The sequence below is a fragment of the Gorilla gorilla genome, chromosome 13, assembly GCF_029281585.2.
Source record: "Gorilla gorilla gorilla isolate KB3781 chromosome 13, NHGRI_mGorGor1-v2.1_pri, whole genome shotgun sequence".
NCBI lineage: Eukaryota > Metazoa > Chordata > Mammalia > Primates > Hominidae > Gorilla > Gorilla gorilla.
The window spans coordinates 45,903,623-45,918,435 of NC_073237.2; the positions used below are offsets into that span (position 1 = coordinate 45,903,623).

Here is a 14,813-nt window from a genome sequence, read left to right on the forward strand (position 1 = left end):
TTTGATTCTGCAGGCCAAAGATGAAACTTGATATTCATTTCTCACAGGAACCAGGCTGACGTTGATGCTGCTGGACCCCAAACTACTTTTTGAGAAGCAAGATTTTAGGTTTTAGGGCACATAGACTCATTGGTCACTAGAGCAAGAAAGACAGAACTTGGGGACTGTCACAGTGTCCCTTGATTGCTTCCTCCAGAAAGTAACATAGCTCATTTAAACCCACATTTCAGTGACCAAAGCAACATATGTGGTCATGTCTAACTTCAAAGGGTTGGGGAAGTTCAATAGTCCCAGATACTCATTAGGACAAGAATACCAGAAATATTATTGAAGAGAAGCCATGTAACATGCATACATACATACATATACACACTCTCATAACCCTTTGGGGATCACCATTGTTTTGCTTTTCACCCACCTTTCCTATATTTTTCTTCCTCAAATGTAGCCTGTAGTAATTACGTTAGTGAAAGTCCATTGGTAGTTAATGCTCATCTTTGTAGATCAGGACATGTTTGTATTTTGCCTACACTCTTCATTGAAAGTTGAGAGTACAAAATTCTACACTGACAGTTACGTTCCATTCATATTTTGAAGATATTAACTCATCTTTTAGACTCCATTATGACTGAGAAGTTTCAGCCTTTAGTCTAAGTTTCATTCTTTTGTGGGTACTTTGTCTTTTCTCTGGTAGCTTTTACTATTTCCCCCTTATCCTAAAGTTGGAATCTCCTTCTGATGTTTGACCATGATATGTCTGGTTATGTATTTTTATTTTTCCTGTTCAGCACTTTCATTGCAACTTTAGTCTGATAACTATTTTTTTCCTCTCTGGAATATTCTAAATGGAATTCTGCCCCTTCTCATTGAACACTCCTATTTGATGTATATTGGAGCCTTTTATACACTCTCTGTATCTCTTAAGGGCTCTTCTGTATTATATATTTTGGAATTTTGGCCTATATTTTGGGTAAAGTTTCTAACTTCTATCTTCAAATTTTCACTGATTCTGCATCTTGTTTGGAATTTATCCTATCTATGGATAAATTTTTATTTCAATTACTAGATTTTTGAATTGCAAATTTCTAATAATTTATTTTCTTCATCTATTTAATGCTTTATTTCTGTCTTTACTCCCTAATTTATTCTTTATTTTTAAGCACTGTTATTTCTTAATGTGTTTCTTTTCAACATAAAGTCAATACTCATTATTTGTGTCACTTACGTTCTAGAAAATCACCATAAATGCTGAATTAGCAAATAATGAACCATTGCACTTAGGGAGAAATACAGTTCCTTCAAGTCTCTGGTCACAACATTTTAATTAACTGATCTGTAGATAACCTTATTTAATGTATGTTTGTTTTTAAACACTCCTTGTAGAGATTGTTGATTCATTAACATGAAACTCACATCCAACAGCACTGTAATTCAGGCCTGAAGGAAGCTTGTCTAACACACACATTTTCTCCATAAGGCACATCACAGCTTTCTTGAGCTTACAAACACTAGACAGTGCTTCAGCATATGCTTCGGGGCCATTTTAAACAATGAAATCACCAAAAAAGCACAAAAATAAACGTGAAAAACTTGACACTAAATAGAATGCCAAAAGGACACTTGTTTACAGTATGAGAGCTCAAACAGGAAGGCAGAGTGTCCCTTGTTCAACCACAGCTGGGAACATGCTCATTCAGCGACTCAGAGATTTCACTTTTCTTCACATGCCCATGAATGACCACAAATGCGCCATAAGTGTTGATTTGGGGGGTTACAAGCAAATTTTAGTAAGTAGACAATTCACAATTGCAAGGATCCATCAATAAAGAGGATTGACTTTATTAATTTTAAAGTCTTTGTCAAACTGTTTCACAGAATTTTATCTGGTGTGAACGTTAATTTTGTTGTCTTTCTTGGTATTATATATATATTTTTTTCCTATGTTTTGAAATTTTTATTTGCAGGCTCATTTTTAGTGAAAAGCTGTTTGTTTTCCTTTTGTTCTCCCTGTCTTTGCCTGTTCCAATGGTTTTATGATTATCTCCATATGGTTCACATGGCCCCTGGTCCAGAATCAGATACTGCACTAAAATTTTGGGTTTTAATCCATAATGAAGAAATTGCAAGTCTAGACCCAGAGGGAAAGTATGGCTTGGTAGAGTTTCAGTTCATGACATGGTATCTATGTCTATCAACCAGCCTCTTTTAGACACACAATTTCAGAGAAAGCTCTCATCCTAGGCAACTGGCAACTGTCTTTTTTTTTTTTTTTTTTTTTTTTAATGTACAGCCTCTCTTCACAACAGAGAGCCTCCTCGAAACTCCTGACATCAAGTTTTCTACCTGGCTTAGGTCCTGCTTCTTCTGTGAAGGAAATTCAACCCTGGTATCCTACCAGAGTCAAGCTACTGCCAATCTTTGCTTTATTTCAGTCTTGGAGCCAAAAAGCCTATGAAATCAGCACTATTCACCATCTTGCATTTATTTTCCATTTTTGGTCCATGGACTTTTTCTCTTGCTTTTGAACCTGGCTATGCCACTGGTTTTATCATTTTATATTTAATCTGTGATTGTTGCTTGCTTGGAAAGGGGAGGATGAATAGATATTAAGATATTAATAGATTGCATAGATGTCCTCTGAGCTCTTCTGTTATACTTTTGTAACTTATTCTGCATCAAATCCTATCTATATTTTTGTCTTTATTCTCTTCCTCCCTCCAATTTTAAAACATTTGAGAGTACAAAGTCTTACATACATTTTCTTATTTTCATTTGCTCCTAGAGCAATGCTTTGCATGTAGTCAAAAACGATCTGCTATAGTAAATTAAATGGTAATAAGAAAGTACACATCATTTTGCTCTAAGAAACATCTTCTTGGCAATTAGAATTGTACAGAATAGACATTTATTGGAGAATTTCTTACCTAGAAATAGCCATGCAAAATTTAGAAGACCTTATGAGATATCATAAAGCAGGTGTTTTCAAACTTTATTTTTGTTGTTGAATAATTATTTTTCTTCCAAAGAAATCTACATAGGATGCTAATAAATACAGCAGTTAAAAGCAGAGTTGTTTTGAATGAAACAGGGGTGGCGTGCCTAGAAATCTGGCTGCTTGTCTTCATTGCCCAGTCACGAAGTCAGATATAAAAAGTAGCTTAAAAATAGTTTTTTCAAAATACTGTTCTATAAGAATTGACAGTTTTGTCTAAATTACTTCCAATATCTATAACAATTCAAAGTAAATAAATCCTAGTCATATTTTAATGGGAGAAAAAATAAAAAGTTATAAATTACACATTGTAAAACAGTGATATCTTTCTTTTAAAAATTTCTATTTGGGGAAGGAAGAAGTTTTTTGGTAATGAATATGCTGCTTGGGAAAGGGATGTTGGTATGTTGTTGGATACGGGTGTTAAAGAGCTATAAAGTATATTTACTCAGTGAAGATTCAAAGGAAAAGGAACCTAATAATGCTTTTTAATGAGAGGATCACTTGAGTCCAGGAGTTTGAGGTTATAGTGAGCTGTGATTGTACCCGTGCACCCCAGCCTGGGGGACAGGCAAGATCCTGTCTCTAAAAAAACAATAATAATGAAAATAATAATGCCTCTTTAGCCTTCCCACTGTGATGACCATATTTCACTCAAAACTCTCAACTGAGTTGAAACCCAAACTAAACACTCTCCAACAGCCATACGTAGTTACTGCTCATAGCAAGATTATAAAGAAAAATATAGCCAAACCTCAAAGATAACCTCTTTAAGTTTCACAATTTCCTCTTAAAAGAAAGGGAATGTTTAAAATGCAAAGGAAAACATAAGAAGGACAAGATTGCTAGAATGATAGTACAAAAACTTGTTAACTAATTAAATAATGACCCTTGCTTATAGTACCCAGCACAAAGTGATGTCTTGGAGGGAAAAACCTACAAGTTCATGCTGCTTGAGTTTCAGCACATCTTGGTGTTAATGAGAAGATTTGATGCTGCTTATCGTTTCTAGGCTTACAGAAACCAGGCTGAGCACATGCAAGTATTTGCACGTTAGCAACCTAGGCATGGCAGCTTATTTGGTTTCATTCCGTAGGGCCTTGCCAAGGGATGAACTGCAGTAGTAATTTCTTTCTAAATTATTCTCAAATCCCTGCTTCAAGCTTCTATCTGGTTCACTAGAGGCCAGCATTCTTTTTATGAAATTCAGAAGCTAGGACTTGAGAAAGTAAATTCTGAGGAGTATTGACTTAATAAATGTATATCCTCTTGACAGTCAGAGACGCTCAAAGGAGAGGGAATTAGAGATGTTTTCAGCAAGGATTCTTGGATTTGCTTTTTCTGCTGTATTTAATTTGCACATTAAAAATTCTCAGCAGTTCATGTACTTCTAGCCTTGAAGAATTATAATTGCTACAATAGACTTGTTTGAATATCTCTTTTCTTAAAACAAAAAAGCATATCTTGTAAAAATGCTTGAGCCTTAAACTTTTTGTATCTCAGTTTTGCTGTTTACTAAATGAGAATTAGTCTAGATCACCATATAGCTCCTGGTGTTATGGTGAAATGAGCATGTGCTTCGGCATTTACAAACCTGACAGGACCACTCCTTCCTTAGCTGTGTAGCCTAAATAAGGCATTTCATGTCTTTAAATGTTCCAATTTCCTTATCTGTAGAATTAAGGTAATGCCCAATTTTCAAGGTAGTTGTGAGAATTGAATGAGTTTGGGGCAAAAGGTCATAAGGTACCATGCCTGGCACAGGGCAGACAACCCAAATATACTAATTCTTCTCTAATTCTAACATTCTATGAGTCTATAGCTTTGCCAGGTTCTCTTTGAGGTATGTAATCAGTCTTTATCTGTCATTTTCAATAACGGGGATTGTGGCAGACAGAGATGAAAGCTGTCTGCCTAAGCTCGTGGAGCTAGCCAGGAGAGGGGACTCATATCAGCTTTTCTCAATCTAATAATTTTCAACCCTGTGGAAACGATGGTCTCATTCTTAATTCTCTTCATCAGTTGAAAGTTGAGCTGTTGAATGATTTTTCTTTTCTTCAAACATGCATTTAGTCATTACTCTGTCATTAATAATAGGAGTTAGCTCTAGCTGAGTGGGTCTCAATATAACAACTGATCATGGTAATATTGAGGGAAATTATGGGTTGGCCAAGTAGGCATTCCTATTCATACTAAGAGTCAAGGAGAGTAGATGCTTGGCATTAGCCATTAATCCACAAGACAGTAATATAGGTGATTGCTTGTCAGTCAGCATCACACAAGTGAGCTGGAAGGTGTGACTCTTCAGGCCAGGAATGCCAGCTCATATCACACAATGGTCATTTACAACTATTGCTAACCCCCGCTCTGGTGGTCTCCATGGGATGATGCTGGCTGAAAAAAAAAACTGTGATCAATTTAGGGGACAATATCTCCTATGGCCCTTTAAGTATACTAGAAAGATGCCATCAAGCAGAAATCAGTTTTACTAATATATTCCCTTTCATATGTTCCCTAACAATTTGGAGTTTTTTATTATATCACCTTGAGTTATGAACAAGAGTGAAATTGTCCTTAGCCAAGGAATATAACTTTTCTGGAAGGAAATGTTTAATGCTGATGTGATACTGTGGGCTGTGGTTTCATTGGGCCCTGTTTCTTGTAAGAGTGTCACTCACTTATCTTTTACCAAGGCAACGTGGAAGAAAGAACTAAAATTTATTATTTCCCATGTATTTCCATTGTTGCACTGATTCCTATAAAGGAATACTATAACTGAGCATTACTATTATTTCCACTTTAAGATTGAGGAAACTGAGGCTACAAGAAGTTGAAGAGCTTGCCCCAAACCACAAAGTTAGTAAGTAACAGAGCCCCCAAGCCTGTATTCTTTCCACTGACGAGTGTTCATACCAGAACCCTCCCGAGAGTCAGAGTTGAAGCAGAGGATAAGAAATTGAGAACACATTAAGGAGAAGGGATAGGAGAGAGAATAAGGAGGAGTAAAATAAAGACATGTCAGAAAAAGCATTAAAAAAGAAATGTGTGCCACAGTCAGGAGAAGGCAGAGGGGAGAGGAAAAGCAGAAGGCCTAACTTACTGGGGCTGGGGGGTACCCAGTGAACTTGGCCAGCTGCCTGGCAGCAAGCGCTGCAGGGAGATCTATAGCCACCAGATCCACCAAATGAAGGAATCTGTGAATCATTAAAAAAATGTTTATTTCTTTATGCCACAAATGATAAAACAGTTAGTCATAAAATATGAGGGTTTTTTTCCCAGAGTAATTGCCGCAAATATTTTCAACCATTACTCTGAATGCTCAGTGTTTAACTAGCGAAAAAGAAATGATGTGTTTTGAACCAAAGTCAACCTCCAGTTGTCCACATGGCATGCTGTACAATTGCATTTAGAGATTAATTTATTTGCAAGATACTGAAAACTTATTTAGCTTTGATGTTATCACAGGTTGGATAGGAGCTCTGCCCTCAGAGAAACAATCAAAGTCACTCATCATTTCTCTTTTCAGAAACATTGTTTCCCTTTGTTAGCTAATTTTAGCATAAAAAAAAAAGGCTGTGGGTCAAATCAGAGAAATTAGGATTTTTTGCAGATGTGTTGCCTAAAGAACATCCTTTTGTTCTAGCAACAGCAGTTCTTCTCAACTCCAAAAAGGAGAAACACACAAACCACAATGTCCTATAATGAGTTTAGTCACCATCCTACATTCATCCCGGCTTTACAGTAAGTTAGACTTCTTTTGGTGGATCCTGATTTGTCCCCTGGGATATAATTCTGAGAATATACAGCAATTCCAATCAAGTATTTGGCCAAAGAACAGCCAAGCCATGATAGTTGCCAGAGACCTGACTGTCCAGCCTAATAACTGGGCATTGTATAGAAAGTCTGTTTTTCTAGAGTTCGTCCAAAGGAAGGGCCATTATAAGCCTGCAGTTCTGCCGGAAATGAGGTCTAACATTCTCCTTCCAGAATACCTGGAACTTGTCACTTGGCAAAACAATCAGGAGAAATTACCCATGATACCATAGAATAAGGCTGATCTTTGGAATTTCAAAGTGATCTAATTTTCAGTTTTTAAAAAATAATGTAGTCTTTCAGAAAGAGTACTTTGTCAGAAGAGAGGAGGAAGTTGAAGAAAGGTAGTATACTAGTTGACTAGGGTTGCCATAAGAAAATACCACAGACTGGGTGAGCTAAACAACTGAAATTTATTTTTATACAATTCTAGAGTCTAGGAGGCCAACATCAGGGGTCTGCAAGGTTGGTTTCTACTGAGGGCTCTCTCCTTGGCTTGTGGAAGGCAGCCTTCTTCTGTGTCTTCACATGTCTTCTCTCTGTGTATCTGCATCCTAATATCTTCTTTAAAGACCACCAGTCATATTGATTTAGGGCCCACCTTAATGACCTTATTTTAACTTAATTACATCTTTAAAGACCACAACTCCAAATATAGTTACATTTTGAGGTATGGGAGTTTAGGATTCCAACACATAATGGAATGAGGACATAATTCAAAACATAACAGGTAATGAGGAAGAGTAGAGCCAACATGACTGAGTCAGGTACGAGGCTGAGTGCATTTTAGACATTTTCTCACATAATCCTCAGCAGAACTCTGGGAGGTGGTATTTTTTTTCTTTGTTTCAAAAACAAATAAAAACTCAATTATGTATAAAATATTTTCTCCCAACCTCATCTTCTTTTGTTTTGTATTTTCTTTAAAATTATACTACAAATACAGGAATATGTGTTCATTATAAAAAATTAAAACACTATAAAAGCGTATAGAATAAAAAATGAAAGTCCCTCTAACTTATTCAGTCCCTCCCTGCTCTGTATTAGATGATCAGTTGGATGTGTGTCCTTCAATGCCTTGGGATGGTGCCACACAACCAGACACATTTCAGTCTGGGGATTATTAAAAACTGAGATCATACTATAGGTTATTACTCCACAATTTGCTTTTTTAAACTTTTAACAAGATAATTTGGAAGAACTCACAGGTTTGTACAAATAGATCCACCTTAATCTTTTTAATGACTGTATAGCATTCCATGCTATGAACATATCACACCTTATTTAACCAGCCATCCTCCATTTGTTTCCAATTTTAAAATTACCATTAACATTGTATTAACATTTTCTGTTTGTACATATATTAGAAGGATATTTTTATATGTAAGAAAACTGAGATTGAGAGAGGTTAATAAATGCGTTTGAAAGCACATAACTGGTAAGTGGTAGCTCAGGATTCAAGAGGGCCCATGTTCTTTCTGCTACATAACACTGCTTTAAGTCCTCATTATCCATGGGATTGAAAAAGTGAAAAATAGATCCTTTAAATTACTCTCCACACTCCTCCCACCCATACATCTTTTTTTTTTTTTTTTGAGATGGAGTTTTGCTCTTGTTGCCCAGTCTGGAGTGCAACGACACGATCTCAGCTCACTGCGACCTCCACCTCCTGGTTTCAAGCGATTCTCCTGCTTCAGCCTCCCGAGTAGCTGGGATTACAGGTGCCCACCACAACGTCAAGATAATTTTTGTATTTTTAGTAGAGACGGTGTTTCACCATGTTGACCAGGCTGGTCTTAACTCCTGACCTCAGGTGATCTGCCTGCCTCGGCCTCCCAAAGTGCCGGGATTACAGGCATGAGCCACTGCGCCTGCCACTCATACATCGTAATAGCCTTTTAGAGACTGTCCAAATGCAGAATGCATGCAGACTCTGAAAGATAGGAGAGCCTGCTCCCAATTTTGTTATATCAGTGTACAAATCAAGCCTTCATCAAGTGACTTAGAAAAGACATGTCCCATCTGACTTTAACATGAGAGCAATGTCTATCTCAGGGGAGGTTATACAGTATGAGGGAAATTTCTGTTTTTCAGCTGGGTAGGTCAGGAAAGATTGAAGCATGGGTGGGTCTGGGGAGAAGTATATTTCTTTGGTCCACTACTGGAGAGAGTCTGTCTGTGGCAGGGTGAAGCAGCAGCCAGGTTCTTGGAGGCCCTCTCTAGTAGGTGGGGGATTTGGCACATTTATTAGGAAGAAGTCAACATTCCTGCAATTAGAATTTCTTTCTCACTTAAGAGTCTTCCTACCTGAGGTTAAGAAATCCCTCTCCTGCCTTGGATATATTTCACCTGAGACTGGCAGACCAGGCCTGGGAGAAGAGAAATGCACAGAAGGGGTAGATAGAGTCACCAAGTTTTCTTTCAGCCTTCTGTTCTTCCAAAGCTCATCACTCTGAGTGAGGGGCTAAGAATGTCCCTTATGAAATAACATCTGGGGCTAAGTTCAGGCTCTTCAGCACAGATAAATATCCCACTTCTTTCCCCACAACATACCTTGTACTGCACCTGATAAAATGGCCCACAGGCCCCCAAATAAGCTGGGCTCCTTCATGCCTCACCTTCCAAACATACTAAGGACATTTAAAAGTCACCTCAGAGAGAATTTCCTGACCACCTCATGTAGAGCAACCCTCCATCCCTGTGTCACTCTCTATCCCATTACTCTGCTTTATTTCTTTCATAATCATTCACTATCGCTTCTCGGCCTTTTGGCTAAGATCAAGTGTAGCATAATCATTCACTATATGAAACTGTCATCTTTTAAAACTTTATCATCTGCCTCTCACACTATAATATAAGCTTCATAAGAACAGGGGCATTATCTTTCTCTGTTAATATTATACCTCAGTGCCTAGAAAAAGTGCCTGAGACCTGGTAAATCCCAGTGGATACTGTTGACTCTACTTCCATTTTTCAGAAAACTAACTCTCTCTCCCTCTCTCTCATTGCAGCCTGAAAAAATCCCTTTCATCTTTTAAAGCTCAGCTCAACTGTCACCTTATTTAGAATGTCATGCATTTTTTTATTCATCCTAAGTGTTGAATGACTACAGTGAGTTGGATCAGAGGCTCTTAATTTCTGTTTACAGCACCATTAATGTCTGGGTAAGTTTTTTGTGGTACTCCTAGGCCAACAGGAATACCAAACATTCCATTTATTAAGCAGTTAGGTCCAAGCAACTTAATATATATTTGTGTCCTGATGATTTAATAGCCATTTGAAAAAACAATGCTTATAACTTGAGAGAAAAGTACTATTTTACTTCATTCATAAATAACATTTATTTACTAATGGGATGTGTGCGCCTGTACTACATCCCAAAGCCTGGAATCAGATGGGACAATCCTCATTCTTGTTTCCTATTCCATGTTGTTTTTCTCACAGTACTTGCTTTTTATCAAAGCAAACCCAGCTTTACAAAGATGAGATGTCATAGAAAGGAATACAGCATGATCAAATAGTTCAAAGAGTGTTCAACATATGTTAAGTCTTGATATGTTTCCCTTGAATATTTAAAATAACCTGAGGCAGTTCTGTGAGTTTTCTGCGTTTCCCGGTTCACAGTGCAAGAGGCATGGTGTCAGACACTGAATGCCAGACCCTGAGTATGCAGTGGTGAAAGAATCAGACATGGTCCTTCCATGACTTAGCACTTTGTTCTTACCTCCATACTGATAGCGTGCATCATATTTTATTTAGTTTTGTGTTTGTGTATTTGTCTTTTCTCCTAGCCTCTGACTTCCTCCAAGGGCAGGCTGTCTATCTCTTTATCGATGGTGGCAACTCCTAATATCCCTAGTACAGAACAGGAGTTGGGTGTTCAATAAATGCTGTTTTAAAACTGATTGATCAAGAGAATGAATAAGTGAATAAGCAAAAAATAAATGACCCTGGCAAGTAGCATCATGCCTTATTTTCAACTGCTAGAATAATAAGGACTAGATTATGGGAAAGTTTAGTAGCCTACTTCCCATTTTAGAGTGCCTCTTGGCTGGAAAGAGCCAAGCGTTGGCTGGAAAGAGGTGGCTCACTGACCAACTCTTGCAGTTGTTATTATTTACTAGAGCATCTCTCTAGACTTCACGGGTATTTCTCTGGTCTGAATGTTGTTTCAACAGTTTCTTTCAAATTCTGACCAAGGAAGACCTGTAGCAGAGTTATTGTTTCTTCCATATGTTCCGTTTGATCCTTGACATAAAGCACCAAGTGTTTCCTGACTTTGTGATATACAAAGGCCTTATGAGAAAAATAGACAAATAGACCAAATGGGAATCTACCTTATGCCCACTGTTAATAAACACATGAACAACTCTGTGAATGCCATGAATTTTCACAACCTCAATGAGAATCACCAGTCAAGATGGATGGTCAATTGTACAGCAAGGATGAGAACTTTGCTTCCACTCTCCACATTGACTCTCTTTGCTCTGACTCTACTTTATCCCTTGCTATGAATCTTTTCACTATAGTCATGCCAGTTACTAAACTAGCATAGACATCTTCATTAATCTGCATTCAGATCCAAATCTACTATAGCCCAGATATGATACTTCTTAAGAATTATAGAATTTCAGAGGTGGACGGGACCTTTGAGGTCATTCATTTCAAATCTCTCACTGTTTGAGTGTAGAAACTGAGGCTCAAAGAAATTATAAATTTTCCATGATCATTCTGTTCTCTCTGGCTATAATGCCGTGGCCTTTGCCTCCTGTTCCACACAACAATGCTGGAGATCACAAGAGTGAATCATGTCAAATTGAGGATGAGGCACCGTAACTTAGGAAAAACCATTCTATCTCTAGAACATACCCAAGTCCTCCCACCAGAGCCACTCTAGTCCACACAACCATTAGCACCTACCTGAACTACCGCAGTGATCCCCCTCCTGGAATTTCTGCTCCTTCCCCCTGCTTTGCATCCATTCTCCAGAGTGAGCCTGCAGCCAAACCTATCTTTTTCATTATAAGTCCCGTTCTACTCTCCCCTGCTTAAAATTATCCAGGAGCTTCCTCCTTCTCCTCCTCCTCCTCCTTCTTCTTCTTCTTCCTCATCCTCCTCTTCTTCTTTCTTTTCTTCTTCCTTCTTCTTCTTCCTCTTCCTCCTCTTCTTCTTTCTTCTCTTCTTCTTCCTTCTTCTTTTTTTTTTTTTAAATAGAGACAAGGTCTTGCTCTGTCTTCCAGTCTTGAGTGCAGTGGTGTAAACAAGGCTCACTGCAACTTCAAACTCCTGGGCTCAAGCAATCCTCCCGCCTCAGCCTCTCTAGTAGCTGGGACAACAGGTACACACCAGCATGCTAACATTTTGTTTTTGTTTCATAGAAACAAGGTCTTGCTATGTTTCTCAGGCTAGTCTCAAACTCCTGGCCTCAAGTGACCCTTCTGCCTCACCCCTCCACCCCCAAAACATTGGGATTACAGGTGTGAGCCATGGTGCCTGGCCATCCAGCAGCTAATTTTTGTACTTAAAATATAACGTAAGTACTTTACAGTGTCCTGCATGATCTAGCTCCCACCTACCTCTGGTTTTGATTTTTTCTTATCTTCCAATACTCTTCCTCTTGCCCACTAGACTTTAGGTATATTGGCTTTATGATTTCCTTGACACAGCAAACTCTCTTGTACTTCACAGCCTTTGCACTAGCTGTCCTTTCTGGATTGATACTCCTTAAGTATTCATATAGCTGTTTTCTTCTTGTTATTTAAGTGTTACTCCTCAAGTGGATTTTCTGAACCTCCTCTCTGAACTAGCTACCAATAGCTTAATTCTCTGCATTGCACCAACTGCTATCTGATATATTTCCTTTTAAATAATTTGTTTGCATGCTTGTTTGTAATCTCTTTTTCTCCATTAGAATGAAAGGTTCAGGAGAATTGGGTCTTGGTTTTATTTAACAATGAACCCCAGGACCAAGAAGAATTCTTGGGCTTAATACATATTGTTGTCTTAAAAACAGTAAAATGTTATAGTGAGCAACAAAGAATTTAATAAAGAAATTAAGAGCATCACCAGCTACCACAAGCAGTGTGGCCTATTATGTTGCTAATTATGGTCACTGCCTCCTAAATACCAACTCATATGAACCTTAAGAATAGTGCAAAAGAAACAGTTTATAAGTACTCTAAACACATTGGAAGTCACTTTAAAATCCCTAATTAAGTTCAAGGGGTTCAAATTTGAGGTTTAACATGAAGATATGACCTAAGAAAACCTTTTTAAGAGCCTCCTTCACTTAGTCTTGTGGTGAAATCTCTGAGACCTAAATGACCTGTTTGACTGGTTTGCTAGCTCACACCTATTTTCTACCAATAGCATCTTTGTTTTTCCTTCCAGAGATGGAGCACCTTGCTGCTTCCTTAGAATAGAGCAGGGAACTGTAAAATGGGAAAGATTAGATAAACTCTGTCTTTAGGAATGAAAATAGTCTTCTTGAACCAGCTACACAGAAAGTAAGAAAGTACCATGACTATGAGAACTATGCAAACATTATGGGAACTTTAACTTTCTTGTATCGACAAACTACTTATAGAGTTGTTGGCAATAAATTTTTAAAAGCCTGTGAGCTGCTTTTCAGGAAAAAAAAAAAAAGGGAAACTGGGGAGATGTTTTCTACTCCTCATATTACCCTGGGGAATATGAACTCCCCAAAAAGTTATATGTAGCAGTTCTACAAAAAATAGGAAAAGAGGCTGAATCTTTGGAGATGAAGTAGTTCAGAAGTGCCCCAAGGAAGCTGTCCAGGGACTAAAGATGACCGTGGTGATTTAGCTAAGAGACTCTCAAGTTTTTCCAAATCAAGCATCTAACAAAGAATATTTAACTGAATTGTTCTAAACTTCCAAATTTGAAAAACTGGGATGTGATCATGAAAATATTCTTTCTTAAAATTGTTTTGTGTGTTTTTTCGCAATGCTGCTTCTGTTATCACTAAAAGCAAGAAAATAAAGCTTCAAATTATTTGAAGAATCTAGATTCTCATTAAAAAAATTCAGCGTCAATTTGATTCTACAAGCTATAAAGATTTTGGCTCATGGAGTGCTATGGATTTTAAGTAATATGAGGTCAGAGTCTGATATGGTTTGGCTGTGTCCCCACCCAAATCTCATCTTAAATTGTACTTCCCATAATCCCTGCATGTCAAGGGAAGAACCAGGTGGAGATAATTGACTCATGCGGACAATTTTCCCCATGCTGTTCTCATGATAGTAAGTTCTCACAAGATCTGATGATTTTATAAGGGGCTTCTCCCTTCACTCAGTTCTCATTCTTCTTTCTCCTGACACCTGTGAAGAAAGATGTGTTTGCTTCCCCTTCTGCCATGATTGTAAGTTTCCTACTTACAATCCCCACCCCTGAAGAGCTGTGAGTCAATTAAATCTCTTTTTTCCAAATTACCCAGTGTTGGGTATGTTCTTAAAGCAGCATAAGAACGGACTAATACAGTAAACTGGTATCAGGAGTGGGGTGCTGCTATAAGGATACTTGAAAATGTGGAAGTGACTTTAGAACTGGGTAACTGGCAGAGGCTGGCACAGTTTGGAGGGCTAAGAAGAAGACAGGAAAATGTGGGAAAGTTTGGAACTTCCTAGATACTTGGAGGGCTCAGAGGACAGGAAGATGTGGGAAAGTTCGGAACTTCCTACAGTCTTGTTGAATGGCTTTGACCAAAATGCTGATGGTGATATGGGCAACAAAGTCCAGGCTGAGGTGGTCTCAGATGGAGAAAAGGAACTTGTTGGGAACTAAAGCAAAGGTGATTCTTGTTTATGCTTTAGCAAAGAGGCTGGTAGCATTTTGCCCCTTCCCTAGAGATCTGTGTAACTTTGAACTTGAGAGAGATGATTTAGGGTATCTGGCAGAAGAAATTTCTAAGTGACAAAGCATTCAAGAGGAAGCAGAGCATAAAACTATAGAAAATTTGCAGCCTGATGATGAAATAGAAAAAATTTTT

General features: G+C 38.0%; 1 protein-coding gene and 1 pseudogene across 4 annotated transcripts in view; one reads left to right on the forward strand and one right to left on the reverse strand.

Annotated features, from left to right (window-relative positions):
* ADAMTSL1 (ADAMTS like 1) overlaps window positions 1-14,813 on the reverse strand; it is a 443,211-nt gene that overhangs the window by 368,057 nt on the left and 60,341 nt on the right. The gene's annotated exons all lie outside the window — the stretch shown is intronic.
* LOC115935935 (uncharacterized) lies at window positions 9,558-9,730 on the forward strand (annotated as a pseudogene).